The following is a 6,000-nucleotide window of genomic DNA, read 5'->3' as shown; positions in this document are numbered from 1 at the left end:
AATCATCATGTTTCCCACAGAATTTGTATTGGAGGTGGTTGATGACCTGAGTTGTTTATTTATCAGACAAAAGAAGGTAGGTGGTACAGTGAATAACAGGTGAATGAAACAAACAAGGGCAAAGGAGGAGAAGAAGAATCTGTGGCTTCAGGCTGCCTGCAGAGCATGAAGGTGGTATACTGTGGGACCCGGTGTTGTGTCCATACTGGTTTTTGTATCCCTAAATCAGCAAATGCTGTGTTTATAACAGCAGCAATTTTCATGTTGCATCTCATATAAACTGTGGAGAAACATACTTACTACACTACGCATTATACATACACTTTTTAACCGTGACAATCTAACTCGGGTAACACAGTTAAAATACACACAGGGGGAATTCACTAAATGATTGCTTCTCCCCACAAACAGACACAAAACATGAGCAAACTGCACGGATCTGTGAGACTTCATGGGCATGTTTGGGTCTGAATATCATCAGTGCAATTTGCTTTGTGAATCGGACCCTGAGACAGAGCAGGCAGCGGGGGGCAAATGATGCGCAATTTATGGTGCTATCAGCCACAATTCATTCTTAGTGAATTCCCCCACAGTGTATGTGATGTCAGTTTATGACACCTCCGGTCATGAGATGGGGACGTTCATCATTTATGATGAATGCAGACATAGGAGGACGCTCATGTACACCTACAACTGATTATTTTCACGTCACAACGCAAATCGTTGATCAGAAAAGTCTTGGAGTGGTTATTGGAATTGGGCTCTTAAGAGTTAAAACTGCACGGTATTCTTATTTTAAGTGATTAAATCGTCAAAGACCCCAGGATTCCTATTTACCCGCCATTCATATCAGAGGGACTGCTTACATCCAAAAAGGGGCGGGGCCATGACTTTTAGGCAAAGTACCCAGATGGGATGCTCTCATCTATGCTGCAGGAGCTAAAAGTCATTTAAGCTAGTCGGTGGTTAATGCTAACGTTAGCTGTCGTCTACATTAGCTAATGATTTATCAGTTGTTATTTGAAATGTGGCCCGACATACCTCCAGATTATTACTGCCCAGTGTCTTTTTATTTACTGATCAATCAGGAAGCAGTGAAATGACCACTCTTTGTCAGATTATTCTCATTTATAAAATTGAACAGCTTTAAGCCAGCATTTGAGCTTCCCATCCTGAGCGTGACATCAGAGGAAAATGGCCGCCACGAGTTAAAGAGGGAGACACACTTTTAGAGGAAAAGGCTCTGGGAGAAAGATCAGCAGTTTCACACCGACTCATGAGTAACCGGTCGACACAGTCACACCCATTTGTATCACTTTGCAGAGCAGCAGAGAGTTTCTGCTCTCGGAGGCAGCAGGGCCGGTAAAAACACACACTGACGCCACATCCACTCATCAACGACCCGACTCTCAGCCAGCTCTGGTGGGAAATTACCAAGCTGACACACAATGGCCTCGTGTTTGTCTCTGCATGTGTGTGCTCGGGCCAATAAAAAAGTGTTGATGTGAACCTGTGGCAGAGTAACTTAGCAACGACCTGAAAAGAGCAGGGATTAAATGCCATACACACACACACACACAGGGCCACGTACATCCAACCTCTATATTAACTCCACGGGGACCCTCGGATGGTCAATAAAAATGCCCTGAGACCTTGATGCAGATCTGATTGTCCTGAAAGCGGCCCGGGCTGCTTATCTGCTGCGTGGAGATAGGCTACAGTAATTCACTTAGATCCAGATACTTCAGATAAACTCCTCTGCTGGGAACACAACAACAACTAAACAGACATGGCAGGAGGAAACACCGTATTCCCAAATCAATACCCTCCCCCTTAGACCTCCCCTTCTTCCCTTCTTCTTCTCGTCTATCTCTCCATCTACGTCGTCTTTCTAAAACACCGCCCCAGTCTCATGGATGAACCCCCTCCTGCTCTCTTCTTTCCTCTCCTCCTCATCTGCAACTTTCCATCCCCCTCTTTGGTTTTTTTGGTTTTTGGCACAATGAATCAAGCGGACCACATCCTGCAGCAAAGGCATTATCTTAAAAAAAAATCCATAAAAGTCATCAGTGTTTTTGTTGTTTCATTTCTGAACCCGCTGCTTCAGCGAGCTGTGCTCCCCCCGACGCCGTCAGAGAGAAGGAGAAAGGGGGTCAGTTGATCAGTAAACCTTCAGAGCAGTGCCAATGCTCTGTCCTCTCAAACACACATACACACACACACACACACACACACACTGAGGGCTGGCAGTCAGCTCTTGGATCTGAGTACAGTCAGTGGCTCAGCTTGTTTTTCATTCTGTCCTTCCAAAATTAAATAAAACACCTTAATTAACAGCAGTTTGATTCATCAGCTCTGCACACATTTAAATCAACAAGTCTTTGTGAAAGTGCAACAATACAGAAATATAATAAGGCCTGTGGTAAATTCTCTATAATAAGTGTTGTTGTTTATTGTCTCAGGCATATCTTTAACCCTCAGTCCACCGGCGCTTATGTTTCTCAAATGCTTCAAATCCCTAAAATCTGTACACCCCAAGTTAATGTGACGGTTTTGTGAATGTAATGAATCAGCCACAGGCGTAGACTGTAAAGCTTTGATTGCTCCTCTCCAGCTCCACCCTCTCATCCAAATACAAACTGCGTCTCAATTCAGAGGCTGCATCTTTCGAAGGGCGCGGCCTACATAGGATGAGTCATTCGTAGCCTGTGCAGCCGCTAAGGCCGAACTGAAATGAGCCGGTCTGGTCTACAGAGCATTTCCTGTTTGCTTCACCAGCTGTTCCTGCCCTTAACCTTGCGTCATCAAACCCCGCTTCTGTCGCCTAGCAACAAGCAGCTAGCTGGCTAAGTGGGTTTTAATAAAAACATCACGTAACTTAAACTGTTATTTTAAAGATAATTTGTTTCAAGGCACCTTTTGTTTTTTTAAATTTGTCTCTCCAGCTGTTGCAGAGTTGCAAGCAAAAACTTTTACATTTAAAGCTTATTCCTCGGCCGCTTAAGAGTCGGCCATCTTGTTTGGACTGGCGTGCAATAAATCTGAGGATACGTTGGGCCACGAAGGATGCACCCGATGGATCCCTAGTAGCCCTGAAAAAGGAGGACGCATTTGTCGGTTGCATCTGAAGGAGCCTTCGAATTGGGACAGCCTTCGACGCGCCACAGTGACGCAATCGCCCTTCAAATATGTCCTTTCCAAATACGTACAGCCCCTGAATTGGGACACAGCTATGGTCGCTTCTGGCTCCAGAACACCAACATGATGGTGGCCAAATCCTGGCCTGGAAAATATGGACCTCAAAGCTACATAACACCAGAGGGATCTGCAGGCCCAGGTATTTTCTCTTGGTTCATCACAACGTCACTTCTCTTTTATCATTTAATGTTGTTTATAATAATAAATATACTTTGATACTAATGGAGCTGTTTCTACTCCATACAGTTTTTAACTAACTCCTTACACTACCTGGCAAATGTTTTTTGGTCCGAATATAAGACGTGTTTTTTTTTTCCTTGACATACATCTGAAAGTGTGATCATCTTATATTTGGGGTCTAGACTTTTAAATGCCAATAAACGTTCACAACAGGAGACCGTGCAACTTATCTGTAAAGGGAGTGTACCTCTCATGACTGAGGCCAGCCGTCACTCACAGCTACAGAGCCAGGGGGATGAAAGATAGAGAGACATGGTGATCGTCCAGAACAAAGTGGATCAAAAGTCGGCCAAGTTAACCAACAACTGAGGCGGAGCTATGATACTAATTTAAGATAATGGTTATCAATGCAGCAGAGTCATCAAACAACTATCAAGCAGCCAAGAAACACGGTGTCACAGAGTGTAATGTCCGAAGACACGAGCCCAAAAAGATCGTCTTTAAAATACTAACAGTCTTAGCTAACAGATGCTAACAGAGAAAATCGTATCTCGGTCCTAGAAGCGACTTCCAAGAGACTGACGGGAGAGTGTGTGAGTGTGTTCAGATCTTAGGTCTGCCCGTTACCAGAGCTGTCATCCAGCTGTTTCAGGACTGCTCTATAAACAGACCTCACTTAGATGGTTAATGATTGATTGATTGAAACATTTTATGTTATTTAAATGTGACAATTTAATCTAAAAGATATTAAAATCATGATTTTATTTCAAAAGAAAAATGTAATTGTTTTCTTTATTATTCTTTCAAAAAATGAGTCTTAAAAGGGGTGTCGTCTTATATTCCGACCAATACGGTATAAGTTAAAGAAATAACTACACTGGATACTGCTACTACACATAAACTAACAGAAAGGTCATAACTTTGGGCTCACTTTCACACACACACACACACACACACACACACACACACACATATACATGTATAAGCCCATCATACACATCATCTACACATACTGATCACCTGAGGAGCTGTAAGCTGTATAAGCGCTCCCACAGGTGCTGTCCTGTCACCATATTTCCACTTTGTGCAGGCTCTTCAAGGCCACATGAATGTGTTCATGCTTTCCATTAACATCTACAAACACTTATCACCTTCTGCGTGCAGAGAAATATCTGCTGCGACTGCCAATGAAAAAAAGGTGTTAACTGTGAAAAATGACAAAGTGCATTGAGGAGCAAATATCAGGGTGTGAAAGCACTATTTAAAACCTGTGTCTGTATCTGCTGCTCTTCACTTAAACACTGTAAGTCTACTGGAAATATGCGTTTTAGAAGCTGACACTGTTGAAATATTTAGCTTGTATAGAGAAAAAACTGCAGGAACTTTATCAAGTTTAAAAATATCCCTGAGGACGTCACGGCGAAGACATCATCAGGGTTATTTCTGCTTGTGTTTAGAGACTAAACATGCATGGACGTACTGTATGACAGAGTATTAGGGCCACATTGAGGGGGAAAAAATCTAAAACTTTGAGAATAAAGTCGTAATTTTAAGAGAAACAAAGTCCTAATATTATGAGAATAAAGTATTAATTTTAGGCTATGATTAGCCTGCATCATATTATGTAGGGTAATATTAGAAGAGCAGCCAGCCACCTGCGCTAAAATGAGATCACGAGTCATTTTCACATACAATCACTTTTCAGAGTCCTGATAGTTCTGACAAAGAGGTGCTGATGTTCCGAAAGATAAAGTATTAGAGAGATTAACCTATACTAATATATTGATATATAGCTTAGTGTGCTTGTGCATTACTAGGCAGAAGATCTCGCATGTTCTCGCGAGGTACAGGTATGCTATGCTTCCATGCTACCTGGTGTGTTCAATATTACAGCTCCGGCTCAAGTTGTGTTAAGCCTCCTCTGCGATCATTTACAAGCAGAACTTCACAAGATGCTCACTGTGAAGTTCTACTTCACACGTTCCTCATTTTAATGAAGGTGGCTGCTGCTCTTCTGATATTTATATCATTTAGGATAACAGTCTAAAATTACGACTTTATTCTAATAAAATAACTACTTTATCCTCGTAATACTACGACTTTATTCTTGTAAAATTACGACTTTATTCTCATGACTTTATTCTCGTAAAATTACGACTTTATTCTCATGACTTTATTCTTGTAAAATTACGACTTTATTCTCATGACTTTATCCTCGTAATACTGCGACTTTATCCTCGTAATATTACGACTTTATTCTCATATTTGTACGACTTTGTTCTCATAATATTACGACTTTCTTCTCCTATGACTTTATTCTCGTAATATTTCGTCTTTTTTCTCGTAATATCTATTTTTCCCTCTTTAATGTGGCCCTAATACGCCGTCGTAGTACTGCAAGCATAAATCTTAGTTTTAAAAGTGAAACTAAGGCAGAAGTGTCTTAAACCTGCATGTTTTCTAATGGCCAACAGGGGGCGACATAACTGGTTGCAAAATGAAGTCAGCTTGTATGTAAGTCTGAAAGTGAACCTACTTCTGTCTTGATTCATTCCCTCAGTAAACATTTTCCTAATGAGTTTGTGTTCATGTTGATTAAGTCAATTATGCTTCCATTTAGAG

Source organism: Semicossyphus pulcher, unplaced genomic scaffold (genome assembly GCF_022749685.1).
Source record: "Semicossyphus pulcher isolate SPU_LCO1_2020_fin unplaced genomic scaffold, fSemPul1.0.p SCAF_2, whole genome shotgun sequence".
Classification (NCBI taxonomy): domain Eukaryota; kingdom Metazoa; phylum Chordata; class Actinopteri; order Labriformes; family Labridae; genus Semicossyphus; species Semicossyphus pulcher.
Note: the sequence above shows the minus strand (reverse complement) of the source record.